This window comes from Oncorhynchus nerka, linkage group LG18 (assembly GCF_034236695.1).
Source record: "Oncorhynchus nerka isolate Pitt River linkage group LG18, Oner_Uvic_2.0, whole genome shotgun sequence".
In the NCBI taxonomy this organism is placed as follows: domain Eukaryota; kingdom Metazoa; phylum Chordata; class Actinopteri; order Salmoniformes; family Salmonidae; genus Oncorhynchus; species Oncorhynchus nerka.
In genome coordinates, this window is record NC_088413.1 from 5908010 (window position 1) to 5926315 (window position 18306).

Consider the following 18306-nt stretch of genomic DNA (forward strand, 5'->3'; position numbering starts at 1 on the left):
TATTCCCTATATAGTGAACTACTAGTGACCAGAGCCATATTCCCTATATAGTGAACTACTAGTGAACAGAGCCCTATTCCCTATATAGTGAACTACTAGTGACCAGAGCCATATTCCCTATATAGTGAACTACTAGTGAACAGAGCCCTATTCCCTATATAGGGAACTACTAGTGACCAGAGCCTTATTCCCTATATAGTGAACTACTAGTGACCAGAGCCCTATTCCCTATATAGTGAACTACTAGTGACCAGAGCCCTATTCCCTATATAGTGAACTACTAGTGACCAGAGCCCTATTCCCTATATAGTGAACTACTAGTGACCAGAGCCCTATTCCCTATATAGTGAACTACTAGTGACCAGAGCCCTATTCCCTATATAGTGAACTACTAGTGACCAGAGCCCTATTCCCTATATAGTGAACTACTAGTAACCAGAGCCCTATTCCCTATATAGTGAACTACTAGTAACCAGAGCCCTATTCCCTATATAGTGAACTACTAGTAACCAGAGCCCTATTCCCTATATAGTGAACTACTAGTGACCAGAGCCCTATTCCCTATATAGTGAACTGCTAGTGAACAGAGCCCTATTCCCTATATAGTGAACTACTAGTGACCAGGGCCCTATTCCTATATAGTGAACTACTAGTGACCAGAGCCCTATATTGAACTGCTAGTGACCAGAGCCCTAAACAGGAAGTAGTGAACTACTAGTGACCAGAGCCCTATTCCCTATATAGTGAACTGCTAGTGAACAGAGCCCTATTCCCTATATAGTGAACTACTAGTGACCAGGGCCCTATTCCCTATATAGTGAACTGCTAGTGACCAGAGCCCTATTCCCTATATAGTGAACTGCTAGTGACCAGAGCCCTAAACAGGAAGTAGTGAACTACTAGTGACCAGAGCCCTATTCCCTATATAGTGAACTACTAATGACCAGAGCCCTATTCCCTATATATTGAACTACTAGTGACCAGAGCCCTATTCCCTATATAGTGAACTACTAATGACCAGAGCCCTATTCCCTATATAGTGAACTACTAGTGACCAGAGCCCTATTCCCTATATAGTGAACTGCTAGTGAACAGAGCCCTATTCTCTATATAGTGAACTACTAGTGAACAGAGCCCTATTCCCTATATAGTGAACTACTAGTGACCAGAGCCCTATTCCCTATATAGTGAACTACTAGTGACCAGAGCCCTATTCCCTATATGGTGAACTACTAGTGACCAGAGCCCTATACCCTATATAGTGAACTACTAGTGACCAGAGCCCTATTCCCTATATAGTGAACTACTAGTGACCAGAGCCCTATTCCCTATATGGTGAATTACTAGTGACCAGAGCCCTATACCCTATATAGTGAACTACTAGTGACCAGAGCCCTATTCCCTATATAGTGAACTACTAATGACCAGAGCCCTATTCCCTATATGGTGAACTACTAGTGACCAGAGCCCTATTCCCTATATAGTGAACTACTAGTGACCAGAGCCCTATTCCCTATATTGTGAACTACTAGTGACCAGAGCCCTATTCCCTATATAGTGAACTGCTAGTGAACAGAGCCCTATTCCCTATATAGTGAACTACTAGTGACCAGAGCCCTATTCCCTATATAGTGAACTACTAGTGACCAGAGCCCTATTCCCTATATAGTGAACTACTAGTGACCAGAGCCCTATTCCCTATATAGTGAACTGCTAGTGACAGAGCCCTATTCCCTATATAGTGAACTATAGTGACCAGGGCCCTATTCCTATATAGTGAACTAGTGACCAGAGCCCTATTCCTATATAGTGAACTACTAGTGACCAGAGCCCTATTCCCTATATAGTGAACTACTAGTGACCAGAGCCCTATTCCCTATATAGTGAACTACTAGTGACCAGGCCCTATTCCTATATAGTGAACTACTAGTGACCAGAGCCCTATTCCCTATATAGTGAACTGCTACCAGAGCCCTAAACAGGAAGTAGTGAACTACTAGTGACCAGAGCCCTATTCCCTATATAGTGAACTACTAGTGACCAGAGCCCTATTCCCTATATAGTGAACTACTAGTGACCAGAGCCCTATTCCTATATAGTGAACTACTAGTGACCAGAGCCCTATTCCCTATATAGTGAACTACTAGTGACCAGAGCCCTATTCCCTATATAGTGAACTACTAGTGACCAGAGCCCTATTCCCTATATTGTGAACTACTAGTGACCAGAGCCCTATTCCTATATAGTGAACTACTAGTGACCAGAGCCCTATTCCTATATATAGTGAACTACTAGTGACCAGAGCCCTATTCCCTATATAGTGAACTACTAGTGACCAGAGCCCTATTCCCTATATTGTGAACTACTAGTGACCAGAGCCCTATTGCCTATATAGTGAACAACTAGTGACCAGAGCCCTATTCCCTATATAGTGACCAGAGCCCTATTCCCTATATAGTGAACTACTAGTGACCAGAGCCCTATTCCCTATATGGTGAACTGACCAGAGCCCTATTCCCTATATAGTGAACTACTAGTGACCAGAGCCCTATTCCCTATATAGTGAACTACTAGTGACCAGAGCCCTATTCCCTATATAGTGAACTACTAGTGACCAGAGCCCTATTCCCTATATAGTGAACTACTAGTGACCAGAGCCCTATTCCCTATATAGTGAACTACTAGTGACCAGAGCCCTATTCCCTATATAGTGAACTACTAGTGACCAGAGCCCTATTCCTATATAGTGAACTACTAGTGACCAGAGCCCTATTCCCTATATAGTGAACTACTAGTGACCAGAGCCCTATTCCCTATATAGTGAACTACTTTAGACCAGAGCCCTATTCCCTATATAGTGAACTACTCGTGACCAGAGCCCTATTCCCTATATAGTGAACTACTTTAGACCAGAGCCCTATTCCCTATATAGTGAACTACTAGTGACCAGGGCCCTATTCCCTGTGTAGTGAACTACTAGTGACCAGGGCCCTATTCCCTATATAGTGAACTACTAGTGACCAGAGCCCTATTCCCTATATAGTGAACTACTAGTGACCAGAGCCCTATTCCCTATATAGTGAACTACTAGTGACCAGAGCCCTATTCCCTACATAGTGAACTACTAGTGACCAGAGCCCTATTCCCTATATAGTGAACTACTAGTGACCAGAGCCCTATTCCCTACATAGTGAACTACTAGTGACCAGAGCCCTATTCCCTATATAGTGAACTACTAGTGACCAGAGCCCTATACCCTATATAGTGAACTACTAGTGACCAGAGCCCTATTCCCTATATAGTGAACTACTAGTGACCAGAGCCCTATACCCTATATAGTGAACTACTAGTGACCAGAGCCCTATACCCTATACAGTGAACTACTAGTGACCAGAGCCCTATTCCCTATATAGTGAACTACTAGTGACCAGAGCCCTATTCCTATATAGTGAACTACTAGTGACCAGAGCCCTATTCCCTATATAGTGAACTACTAGTGACCAGAGCCCTATTCCCTATATAGTGAACTACTAGTGACCAGAGCCCTATACCCTATATAGTGAACTACTAGTGACCAGAGCCCTATTCCCTATATAGTGAACTACTAGTGACCAGAGCCCTATTCCCTATATAGTGACCTACTAGTGACCAGAGCCCTATTCCTATATAGTGAACTACTAGTGACCAGAGCCCTATTCCCTATATAGTGAACTACTAGTGACCAGAGCCCTATACCCATGATACTTCTTTATGAAGTCCTAATAACTCACTTCCTGTCCGGCGTGTTTCATTGTCCGCTACTTCCTGTTTATCGACTCATGTACTGTTTATCCTAGTAAACACTTCTGATTGGGTGATGAGGAGAGGAGAGGAGGGTGGTGGAGAGAGACAACTATTAACCTCTATCTGTCCCCTACAGACCCATTACCTTCTAATGAGCCTGTCCACTATGTCTGTCAACGTAACTGCAGGGTAGGACAGGGTAGACCATATCGACTACTTTCTCCAGGACACCTCACCTCTGGGAAGTTCCCCTAACTTACTCAGACATTCACTTTTTGGGAGTTGGCATAGAGCTACCTAAGGCCAATAGTTTTAGACCTCGTGGTCAAGAACCCCCCTGACTATTCTTGTAGCCTATGTTAATAGTGGAGGTCAGAAGAAGTTCCCTCATAGGAAAAAATTAAGTAGATTATATTCTACTGTATTGTATCCTACTCTATTATATTCTACTGTATTGTATCCTACTCTATTATATTCTACTGTATTGTATTCTACTGTATTGTATTCTACTGTATTGTATCCTACTCTATTGTATTCTACTCTATTGCATTCTACTGTATTGTATTCTACTGTATTGTATCCTACTCTATTGTATCCTACTCTATTGTATTCTACTGTATTGTATCATACTCTATTGCATTCTACTGTATTGTATTCTACTGTATTGTATCCTACTCTATTGTATTCTACTGTATTGTATCCTACTCTATTGTATTCTACTGTATTGTATCATACTCTTGTATTCTACTGTATTGTATTCTACTGTATTGTATCCTACTCTATGGTATTCTACTGTATTGTATTCTACTGTATTATGTTGTACTATAGTCTATTCTACTGTATTTACTATATTGTACAATAGTCTATTCTACTGTATTCTACTATATTCTATTCTCCTGTGTTCTATTCTATTATATTCTATTTGGCTTTATACTATGTTCGACTCGATACTACTATACTCTACTTTATTGTCCTGTATTCTACTATATTATACTGTTAAATTCTTCTACATTCTATTGTATTATATTATATTCTACTGTATTCTACTATATTGTATTCGACTCTATTCTACTATATTAGACTATTCTACTATTATATTCTACTTTATTAGACTATTCTACTCTATTCTACTATATTATATTCTACTATATTAGACTCTTCTACTATATTATATTATACTATATTAGACTATTCTACTATATTGTATTCGGCTCTATTCTACTATATTATATTCTACTATATTAGACTATTCTACTATATTATATTCTACTGTATTCTACTATATTGTATTCGGCTCTTCTACTATATTATATTCTACTATATTAGACTATTCTACTATATTATATTCTACTATATTATATTCTACTATATTAGACTATTTTACTATATTATATTCTACTATATTATATTCTACTGTATTCTACTATATTGTATTCGGCTCTTCTACTATATTAGACTCTTGTACTATATTATATTCTACTGTATGTATTGTGTCCTACTCCTTACAGTACTAACTGTGTCATCTTTCCTTAGTAAGAGACAGGAAGTAGAGGGGTGTATTCTACTATATTATATTCTACTCTATGTATTGTGTCCTACTCCTTACAGTACTAACTGTGTCGTCTTTCCTTAGTAAGAGACAGGAAGTAGAGGGGTGTATTTCCTTAGTAAGAGACAGGAAGTAGAGGGGTGTATTTCCTTAGTAAGAGACAGGAAGTAGAGGGGTGTATTTCCTTAGTAAGAGACAGGAAGTAGAGGGGTGTATTTCCTTAGTAAGAGACAGGAAGTAGAGGGGTGTATTTCCTTAGTAAGAGACAGGAAGTAGAGGGGTGTATTTCCTTAGTAAGAGACAGGAAGTAGAGGGGTGTATTTCCTTAGTAAGAGACAGGAAGTAGAGGGTGTATTTCCTTAGTAAGAGACAGGAAGTAGAGGGGTGTATTTCCTTAGTAAGAGACAGGAAGTAGAGGGGTGTATTTCCTTAGTAAGAGACAGGAAGTAGAGGGGTGTATTTCCTAGTAGGGGTGTATTTCCTTAAGAGACAGGAAGTAGAGGGGTGTATTTCCTTAGTAAGAGACAGGAAGTAGAGGGGTGTATTTCCTTAGTAAGAGACAGGAAGTAGAGGGGTGTATTTCCTTAGTAAGAGACAGGAAGTAGAGGGGTGTATTTCCTTAGTAAGAGACAGGAAGTAGAGGGGTGTATTTCCTTAGTAAGAGACAGGAAGTAGAGGGTGTATTTCCTTAGTAAGAGACAGGAAGTAGAGGGGTGTATTTCCTTAGTAAGAGACAGGAAGTAGAGGGTGTATTTCCTTAGTAAGAGACAGGAAGTAGAGGGTGTATTTCCTTAGTAAGAGACGGGAAGTAGAGGGGTGTATTTCCTTAGTAAGAGACAGGAAGTAGAGGGGTGTATTTCCTTAGTAAGAGACAGGAAGTAGAGGGGTGTATTTCCTTAGTAAGAGACAGGAAGTAGAGGGGTGACTGACAGGGTGTGACACCAAACTGTCCGTCCTCTGTGTTAAAATGCTATACGCTCTTAGGAAGTCCAACCTCAACACATTAAATGGGAAAAACCAATAACACTCATCTAATCGTTATATATATATATTAACAATTAATTCATTAACTGATTCATTGTTTAAATATTTTTAAAAAATGTTAGATTTGTTAGTCGTTTATTTAATTCGATAATTGAATAGTGAGTGCTGCAAGGCACCTGATTCGGGAATGCTTTGGCCTGCGTTGACGTCAGACTGCCACTGGGCGGCACTGTTTCACCATGTAGAGCTCCCTGTTCCTTCAGTTTCCAATGGACAATCTAGCAACGGACTCCTACTGCAGAGTTGGATAGTGCTGCTCAGCTAGTTCAGACCAACAGACTCCTACTACAGAGTTAGATAGTGCTGCTCAGCTAGTTCAGACCAACAGACTCCTACTACAGAGTTAGATAGTGCTGCTCAGCTAGTTCAGACCAACAGACTCCTACTGTAGAGTTAGATAGTGCTGCTCTGCTAGTTCAGACCAACAGACTCCTACTGTAGAGTTAGATAGTGCTGCTCAGCTAGTTCAGACCAACAGACTCCTACTACAGAGTTAGATAGTGCTGCTCAGCTAGTTCAGACAGACAGACTCCTACTACAGAGTTAGATAGTGCTGCTCAGCTAGTTCAGACCAACAGACTCCTACTGTAGAGTTAGATAGTGCTGCTCTGCTAGTTCAGACCAACAGACTCCTACTGTAGAGTTAGATAGTGCTGCTCAGCTAGTTCAGACCAACAGACTCCTACTACAGAGTTAGATAGTGCTGCTCAGCTAGTTCAGACAGACAGACTCCTACTACAGTTAGATAGTGCTGCTCAGCTAGTTCAGACCAACAGACTCCTACTACAGAGTTAGATAGTGCTGCTCAGCTAGTTCAGACCAACAGACTCCTACTGTAGAGTTAGATAGTGCTGCTCAGCTAGTTCAGACCAACAGACTCCTACTACAGAGTTAGATAGTGCTGCTCAGCTAGTTCAGACCAACAGACTCCTACTACTGTAGTTAGATAGCGCTGCTCAGCTAGTTCAGACCAACAGACTCCTACTACAGAGTTAGATAGTGCTGCTCAGCTAGTTCAGACAGACAGACTCCTACTGTAGTTAGATAGTGCTGCTCAGCTAGTTCAGACAGACAGAATCCTACTGCAGAGTTAGATAGTGCTGCTCAGCTAGTTCAGACCAACAGACTCCTACTGTAGTTAGATAGTGCTGCTCAGCTAGTTCAGACCAACAGACTCCTACTACAGTTAGATAGTGCTGCTCAGCTAGTTCAGACCAACAGACTCCTACTGTAGAGTTAGATAGTGCTGCTCTGCTAGTTCAGACCAACAGACTCCTACTACTGTAGTTAGATAGCGCTGCTCAGCTAGTTCAGACCAACAGACTCCTACTGCAGAGTTAGATAGTGTTGCTCAGCTAGTTCAGACCAACAGACTCCTACTACAGAGTTAGATAGTGCTGCTCAGCTAGTTCAGACCAACAGACTCCTACTGTAGAGTTAGATAGTGCTGCTCAGCTAGTTCAGACCAACAGACTCCTACTACAGAGTTAGATAGTGCTGCTCAGCTAGTTCAGACCAACAGACTCCTACTACAGAGTTAGATAGTGATGCTCAGCTAGTTCAGACAGACAGACTCTTACTACAGAGTTAGATAGTGCTGCTCAGCTAGTTCAGACCAACAGACTCCTACTGTAGAGTTAGATAGTGCTGCTCAGCTAGTTCAGACCAACAGACTCCTACTACAGAGTTAGATAGTGCTGCTCAGCTAGTTCAGACCAACAGACTCCTACTGTAGAGTTAGATAGTGCTGCTCAGCTAGTTCAGACCAACAGACTCCTACTACAGAGTTAGATAGTGTTGCTCAGCTAGTTCAGACCAACAGACTCCTACTACAGTTAGATAGTGCTGCTCAGCTAGTTCAGACCAACAGACTCCTACTGTAGTTAGATAGTGCTGCTCAGCTAGTTCAGACCAACAGACTCCTACTGTAGAGTTAGATAGTGCTGCTCAGCTAGTTCAGACCAACAGACTCCTACTGTAGAGTTAGATAGTGCTGCTCAGCTAGTTCAGACCAACAGACTCCTACTACAGAGTTAGATAGTGCTGCTCAGCTATTTCAGACCAACAGACTCCTACTGTAGAGTTAGATAGTGCTGCTCAGCTAGTTCAGACCAACAGACTCCTACTACAGAGTTAGATAGTGCTGCTCAGCTAGTTCAGACAGACAGACTCCTACTACAGTTAGATAGTGCTGCTCAGCTAGTTCAGACAGACAGGGAAAAGGGTTATGTGACTCCTGCCCCTGATGTTATGTCAGAAATGATCACGTCTGGACAACTAGTCGTTCAGAGATGACAGAACAACAACAAATATCCGTCTGTTGTTTTTTTAATACAGACGTTGATATTGACCTTTAACCCATGTGGTGGATATGATATAACACTCCCAACACTTCTGCTTTGCTTCTTTTGAAATGAAAGGCTGCGATTTGCCTCTGGGCTCCTGGTGAAATGTGCTCCTGGTCACAGGGGACAGCTGACTGTGTGGATGACCTACTGAAGGTTACGTTCTCTCTCTCTCTCTGTGTGTCTCCTATCAGCTCTGTGTTGTCCAGTAAACAGGAAGGAACCCGCCCTGCTCAGAGAGAGAGATACCCTCACCCTTCTCATAAACACGCAGATCAGCCAATGGTATCAAGGCAACACTGCTGGCCCTCTCTCTCCTGATGCCATCTTGGAGATGAGAGGAGGGAGGGGCGGCGTTAGAGCGGATCACTTTTGCTGGTCACTGCATTCCAAAGTGTGTTGCATTATGGGGGAAATGATTGTCCGACTTGCGGCTACATAACGACTGCATGAACTTTACCCCCCAAAAACGGTAAAAGAAACCGCCTTATGGAACAGCAGGGAAGCAACACAAACATAGACACATGCTATGAGACACGATAACACACGCACTACACTTACACACACACGATAACACACGCACTACACTTACACACACACGATAACACACGCACTACACTTACACACACGCACTACACTTACACACACACGATAACACACGCACTACACTCACACACGATAACACACGTACTACACTCACACACGATAACACACGCACTACACTTACACACACACACGATCACACACGTACTACACTCACACACACACACGATAACACACGCACTACACTTACACACACACCATAACACACGCACTACACTCACACACACACGATAACACACGCACTACACTTACACACACGATAACACACGCACTATACTTACACACACACACATGATAACACACGCACTACACTTACACACACACACACGATAACACACGCACTACACTTACACACACACGATAACACACGCACTACACACACTCACACACACGATAACACACGATAACACACGCACTACACTTACACACACACGATAACACACGCACTACACTTACACACACACGATAACACACGCACTACACTCACACACGATAACACACGTACTACACTCACACACGATAACACACGCACTACACTTACACACACACGATAACACACGCACTACACTTACACACACACACGATCACACACGTACTACACTCTCACACACACACACACGATAACACACGCACTACACTTACACACACACGATAACACACGCACTACACTTACACACACGATAACACACGCACTACACTTACACACACACGATAACACACGCACTACACTCACACACACACGATAACACACGCACTATACTTACACACACACCATAACACACGCACTACACTCACACACACACGATAACACACGCACTACACTTACACACACGATAACACACGCACTATACTTACACACACACACACGATAACACACGCACTACACTTACACACACACACACACGATAACACACGCACTACACTTACACACACACGATAACACACACACTACACACACTCACACACACGATAACACACGATAACACACGCACTACACTTACACACACACGATAACACACGCACTACACTTACACACACACGATAACACACGCACTACACTCACACACGATAACACACGTACTACACTCACACACGATAACACACGCACTACACTTACACACACACGATAACACACGCACTACACTTACACACACACACGTACTACACTCACACACACACACGATAACACACGCACTACACTTACACACACACGATAACACACGCACTACACTCACACACACGATAACACACGCACTACACTTACACACGGACTTAGTACTGTAGATATGTGGTAGTGGTGGAGTAGGGGACTGAGGGCACACAGTGGGTTGTGAAAGCTGTGGATGTATTGTAATGTTTTTAAAATTGTATAAACTGCCTTAATTTTTCTGGGCCCCAGGGAAGAGTATCTGCTGCTTTGGTGCAGGAACTAATGGGGATCCATAATAAACCCCAGGTAGAGTAGCTGCTGTCTTGACAGGAACTAATGGGGATCCATAATAAACCCCAGGTAGAGTAGCTGCTGTCTTGACAGGAACTAATGGGAATCCATAATAAACCCCAGGAAGAGTAGCTGCTGTCTTGACAGGAACTAATGGGGATCCATAATAAACCCCAGGAAGAGTAGCTGCTGCCTTGACAGGAACTAATGGGGATCCATAATAAACCCCAGGGACGAGTATCTGCTGCCTTGGTGCAGGAACTAATGGGGATCCATAATAAACCCCAGGAAGAGTAGCTACTGCCTTGGTGCAGGAACTAATGGGGATCCATAATAAACCCCAGGAAGAGTAGCTGCTGCCTTGACAGGAACTAATGGGGATCCATAATAAACCCCAGGGACGAGTATCTGCTGCCTTGGTGCAGGAACTAATGGGGATCCATAATAAACCCCAGGAAGAGTAGCTACTGCCTTGACAGGAACTAATGGGGATCCATAATAAACCCCAGGAAGAGTAGCTACTGCCTTGACAGGAACTAATGGGGATCCATAATAAACCCCAGGAAGAGTAGCTGCTGCCTTGGCAGGAACTAATGGGGATCCATAATAAACCCCAGGGACGAGTATCTGCTGCCTTGACAGGAACTAATGGGGATCCATAATAAACCCCAGGAAGAGTATCTGCTGCCTTGGCAGGAACTAATGGGGATCCATAATAAACCCCAGTAAGAATAGCTGCTGCCTTGGCAGGAACTAATGGGGATCCATAATAAACCCCAGTAAGAATAGCTGCTGCCTTGGCAGGAAATAATGGGGATCCATAATAAACCCCAGGAAGAGTAGCTACTGCCTTGGCAGGAACTAATGGGGATCCATAATAAACCCCAGGAAGAGTAGCTACTGCCTTGGCAGGAACTAATGGGGATCCATAATAAACCCCAGGAAGAGTAGCTACTGCCTTGGCAGGAACTAATGGGGATCCATAATAAACCCCAGGAAGAGTAGCTGCTGCCTTGGCAGGAACTAATGGGGATCCATAATAAACCCCAGTAAGAATAGCTGCTGCCTTGACAGGAACTAGTGGGGATCCATAATAAATACAAATGTGATCAACATGAAGTTTCTGCAGTTGCTCTTCACCGACTGTATCCTGCCAGGTACCGCCTGCATTGTGGGAAGCTCTGTTGTCCACCAATCACAAGGGTGTTTTTGTTTGACTGAAGCGAGCGTGACTGAAAAAGGAACCCATTTTGTGCGATTCATGTATACTGTGGACAAATGAATGGATATTTCAGGCTCTCTCTAACCAATTGATAGTACAATATATATTTAAAAATATACAGTACCAGTCAAAAGTTTGTTCACACCTACCTACTCATTCCAGGGTTTTTCTTAAACAAATCAAAATATATTTGGGATGAGCTGGACCGCAGAGTGAAGGAAAAGCTGCCAACAAGTCCTCAGCATATGCGTGAATTCCTTCAAGACAGTTGGAAAAGCATTCCAGGTGAAGCTGGTTGAGAGAATGCCAAGAGTGTGCAAAGCTGTCATCAAGGCAAAGGGTGGCTACTTTGAAGAATCTCAAATATATTTTGTGTTTGTGAGAGATCATGTACTACTCACATGTCAGCCTGACTCAGCCAGCATCTCAGTCTGACTCTAGACCAATCAGCATCTCGGCCTGACTCTAGACCAATCAGCATCTCAGCCTCACTCTGGACCAATCAGCATCTCAGCCTGACTCTAGACCAATCAGCATCTCAGCCTGACTCTAGACCAATCAGCATCTCAGCCTGACTCTAGACCAATCAGCATGTCAGCCTGACTCTAGACCAATCAGCATCTCAGCCTGACTCAGCCAGCATCTCAGCCTGACTCTAGACCAATCAGCATCTCAGCCTGACTCTAGACCAATCAGCAACTCAGCCTGACTCTAGACCAATCAGCAACTCAGTCTGACTCTAGACCAATCAGCAACTCAGCCTGCCTCTAGACCAATCAGCATCTCAGCCTGACTCTAGACCAATCAGCAACTCAGCCTGACTCTTACAGACTAAGTTATTAAATTGTCAACATTGTTTCTCTCCCTTTCCAGCCCTTAAGAATGTAATATAGAAGTGTAGTGTGGTGTAGCCGTGTAGTGTAGTCATGTAGTGTATCCATGTAGTGTAGCCGTGTAGTGTAGTCATGTAGTGTATCCATGTAGTGTAGTCATGTAGTGTAGTCATGTAGTGTAGTCATGTAGTGTAGTGTAGTCATGTAGTGTATCCATGTAGTGTAGTCATGTAGTGTAGCCGTGTAGTGTAGTCATGTAGTGTAGCCGTGTAGTGTAGTCATGTAGTGTAGCTGTGTAGTGTAGTCATGTAGTGTATCCATGTAGTGTAGTCATGTAGTGTATCCATGTAGTGTAGTCATGTAGTGTAGTCATGTAGTGTAGTCATGTAGTGTATCCATGTAGTGTAGTCATGTAGTGTAGTCATGTAGTGTAGTCATGTAGTGTATCCATGTAGTGTAGTCATGTAGTGTATCCATGTAGTGTAGTCATGTAGTGTAGCCGTGTAGTGTATCCATGTAGTGTAGTCATGTAGTGTAGTCATGTAGTGTATCCATGTAGTGTAGTCATGTAGTGTATCCATGTAGTGTAGTCATGTAGTGTATCCATGTAGTGTATCCATGTAGTGTAGTCATGTAGTGTAGTCATGTAGTGTAGTCGTGTAGTGTAGCTGTTGGTTAACTATCTAACTAACTGTAGAAGCTGTTCAGGGTCCCGTTGGTTCCAGACTTGGTCCATCCATGTTCAGCTCTCTGAGTTTCTGGAATTGATCTGATAGATGCATTAAATTGGGCACGGTGTGTGTGTGTGTGTGTGTGTGTGTGTGTGTGTGTGTGTGTGTATGTATCTGTGTGTGTGTGTGTATCTGTGTGTGTGTGTATCTGTGTGTGTGTGTGTGTGTGTGTGTGTGTGTGTGTGTATGTATCTGTGTGTGTGTGTGTATCTGTGTGTGTGTGTGTGTGTGTGTGTGTGTGTGTGTGTGTGTGTGTGTCTCAGGGAGGGTTATTTTTACATGTCAGTGGTCCAGAAGTGTGTGTGAGAATGACGTCCACACAGCTCTCATTCGCGTGACCCTGCTCTCTCCTCCAGTCAAACCACTGTCATGTGCCTCCACTGTGTGTGTGTATGACTGTCTGTGTGTGTGTATGTATAAAGGTGTGTGTATTATTGTGTGTGTATATTTTAGGTGTGTGTGTGTATTATTGTGTGTGTATATTTTAGGTGTGTGTGTGTATTAGTGTGTGTATTAGTGTGTGTATTAGTGTGTGTGTATATTTTAGGTGTGTGTATTAGTGTGTGTATTAGTGTGTGTGTATATTTTAGGTGTGTGTATTAGTGTGTGTATTAGTGTGTGTGTATATTTTAGGTGTGTGTGTGTATTAGTGTGTGTGTATATTTTAGGTGTGTGTATTAGTGTGTGTATTAGTGTGTGTGTATATTTTAGGTGTGTGTGTGTATTAGTGTGTGTATTAGTGTGTGTATTAGTGTGTGTGTATATTTTAGGTGTGTGTATTAGTGTGTGTATTAGTGTGTGTGTATATTTTAGGTGTGTGTATTAGTGTGTGTATTAGTGTGTGTATTAGTGTGTGTGTATATTTTAGGTGTGTGTATTAGTGTGTGTATTAGTGTGTGTATTAGTGTGTGTGTATATTTTAGGTGTGTGTGTGTATTATTGTGTGTGTATATTTTAGGTGTGTGTGTGTATTAGTGTGTGTATTAGTGTGTGTATTAGTGTGTGTGTATATTTTAGGTGTGTGTATTAGTGTGTGTATTAGTGTGTGTGTATATTTTAGGTGTGTGTATTAGTGTGTGTATTAGTGTGTGTGTATATTTTAGGTGTGTGTGTGTATTAGTGTGTGTGTATATTTTAGGTGTGTGTATTAGTGTGTGTATTAGTGTGTGTGTATATTTTAGGTGTGTGTGTGTATTAGTGTGTGTATTAGTGTGTGTATTAGTGTGTGTATATTTTAGGTGTGTGTATTAGTGTGTGTATTAGTGTGTGTGTATATTTTAGGTGTGTGTATTAGTGTGTGTATTAGTGTGTGTATTAGTGTGTGTGTATATTTTAGGTGTGTGTATTAGTGTGTGTATTAGTGTGTGTATTAGTGTGTGTGTATATTTTAGGTGTGTGTATTAGTGTGTGTATTAGTGTGTGTATTAGTGTGTGTATTAGTGTGTGTGTATATTTTAGGTGTGTGTATTAGTGTGTGTATTAGTGTGTGTATTAGTGTGTGTATTAGTGTGTGTATTATTATAATAATAAATGCCATTTAACAGACGTTTTTATTCAAAGCGACTTATAATAATCATGCATCATAATGCATAGCATCAGCATACGTTTCTGGTATGGTTGACCCTTCTGGTATCCCAGCCGAAATGGAGCCCTCTGTCCTGGGTTCCAAGGACCATGTTCTACTAACTACAGAGGACCATGTTCTACTAACTACAGAGGACCATGTTCTACTAACTGAACTACAGAGGACCGTGTTCTACTAACTACAGAGGACCATGTTCTACTAACTGAACTACAGAGGACCATGTTCTACTAACTACAGAGGACCATGTTCTACTAACTACAGAGGACCATGTTATACTAACTGAACTACAGAGTATCATCTTCTACTAACATTTACATTTACATTTAAGTCATTTAGCAGACGCTCTTATCCAGAGCGAATTACAAATTGGTGCATTCACCTTATGACATCCAGTGGAACAGTAGTGCATCTAAATCTTTTAAGGGGGGTGAGAAGGATTACTTTATCCTATCCTAGGTATTCCTTAAAGAGGTTGGGTTTCAGGTGTCTCCGGAAGGTGGTGATTGACTCCGCTGTCCTGGCGTCGTGAGGGAGTTTGTTCCACCATTGGGGGGCCAGAGCAGCGAACAGTTTTGACTGGGCTGAGCGGGAACTGTACTTCCTCAGTGGTAGGGAGGCGAGCAGGCCAGAGGTGGATGAACGCAGTGCCCTTGTTTGGGTGTAGGGCCTGATCAGAGCCTGGAGGTACTGAGGTGCCGTTCCCCTCACAGCTCCGTAGGCAAGCACCATGGTCTTGTAGCGGATGCGAGCTTCAACTGGAAGCCAGTGGAGAGAGCGGAGGAGCGGGGTGACGTGAGAGAACTTGGGAAGGTTGAACACCAGACGGGCTGCGGCGTTCTGGATGAGTTGTAGGGGTTTAATGGCACAGGCAGGGAGCCCAGCCAACAGCGAGTTGCAGTAATCAACTACAATCAACTACTAATCAACTACTAACTACAGAGAACCATGTTCTACTAACTGAACTACAGAGGACCATGTTCTATTAACTGAACTACAGAGGACCATGTTCTACTAACTGAACTACAGAGGACCATGTTCTACTAACTACAGAGAACCATGTTCTACTAACTACAGAGGACCATGTTCTACTAACTGAACTACAGAGGACCATGTTCTACTAACTACAGAGAACCATGTTCTACTAACTACAGAGAACCGTGTTCTACTAACTACAGAGAACCATGTTCTACTAACTACAGAGGACCATGTTCTACTAACTACAGAGGACCATGTTCTACTAACTGAACTACAGAGGACCATGTTCTACTAACTGAACTACAGAGGACCATGTTCTACTAACTACAGAGAACCATGTTCTACTAACTGAACTACAGATAACCGTGTTCTACTAACTGAACTACAGAGAACCGTGTTCTACTAACTGAACTACAGAGGACCATGTTCTACTAACTGAACTACAGAGGACCGTGTTCTACTAACTGAACTACAGAGAACCGTGTTCTACTAACTGAACTACAGAGGACCGTGTTCTACTAACTGAACTACAGAGGACCGTGTTCTACTAACTGAACTACAGAGAACCGTGTTCTACTAACTGAACTACAGAGGACCATGTTCTACTAACTGAACTACAGAGGACCATGTTCTACTAACTGATCTACAGAGAACCATGTTCTACTAACTGAACTACAGAGGACCGTGTTCTACTAACTGATCTACAGAGGACCATGTTCTACTAACTGAACTACAGAGAACCGTGTTCTACTAACTGATCTACAGAGAACCGTGTTCTACTAACTGAACTACAGAGGACCATCTTCTACTAACTGAACTACAGAGAACCGTGTTCTACTAACTGATCTACAGAGAACCGTGTATTGAAGTGTGGAGAGTTAACCTGTGTGTGTTTCTCTCTAGGCTGGTCGTTTTAGAGGTCTGACGAAGGGCTTCCCTCCTCTACCTCAGCGCTCCTCGGGAAGGCGATCCTTCGGCCGCATTAGCCTGGCACGCTCGCTGGATGACCTGGAGGTAGGACACACACACACACACACACACACACACAGGTGCATACATACATACACACCCATATGCCCTTAAATCCTAAAACAAAACACTTCTACCTAAACTGACCCTCACCACCCCTAAAACACTTCTACCTAAAACAGACCCTCACCACCCCTAAAACACTTCTACCTAAACTGACCCTCACCACCCCTAAAACACTTCTACCTAAACTGACCCTCACCACCCCTATAACACTTCTACCTAAACAGACCCTCACCACCCCTAAAACACTTCTACCTAAACTGACCCTCACCACCCCTAAAACACTTCTACCTAAACTGACCCTCACCACCCCTAAAACACTTCTACCTAAAACTGACCCTCACCACCCCTAAAACTGACCCTCACCACCCCTAAAACTGACCCTCACCACCCTAAAACACTTCTACCTAAAACTGACCCTCACCACCCCTAAAACACTTCTACCTAAAACTGACCCTCACCACCCTAAAACACTTCTACCTAAAACAGACCCTCACCACCCTAAAACACTTCTACCTAAACTGACCCTCACCACCCCTAAAACTGACCCTCACCACCCCTAAAACTGACCCTCACCACCCCTAAAACACTTCTACCTAAAACTGACCCTCACCACCCCTAAAACACTTCTACCTAAAACTGACCCTCACCACCCCTAAAACTGACCCTCACCACCCTAAAACACTTCTACCTAAACTGACCCTCACCACCCCTAAAACACTTCTACCTAAAACTGACCCTCACCACCCCTAAAACACTTCTACCTAAAACTGACCCTCACCACCCCTAAAACTGACACACCCTACCTAAAACTGACACTCACCACCCCTAAAACACTTCTACCTAAAACTGACCCTCACCACCCCTAAAACACTTCTACCTAAACTGACCCTCACCACCCTAAAACACTTCTACCTAAACTGACCCTCACCACCCCTAAAACACTTCTACCTAAACTGACCCTCACCACCCCTAAAACACTTCTACCTAAACTGACCCTCACCACCCCTAAAACACTTCTACCTAAAACTGACCCTCACCACCCCTAAAACACTTCTACCTAAAACTGACCCTCACCACCCCTAAAACACTTCTACCTAAACAGACCCTCACCACCCCTAAAACACTTCTACCTAAAACTGACCCTCACCACCCCTAAAACA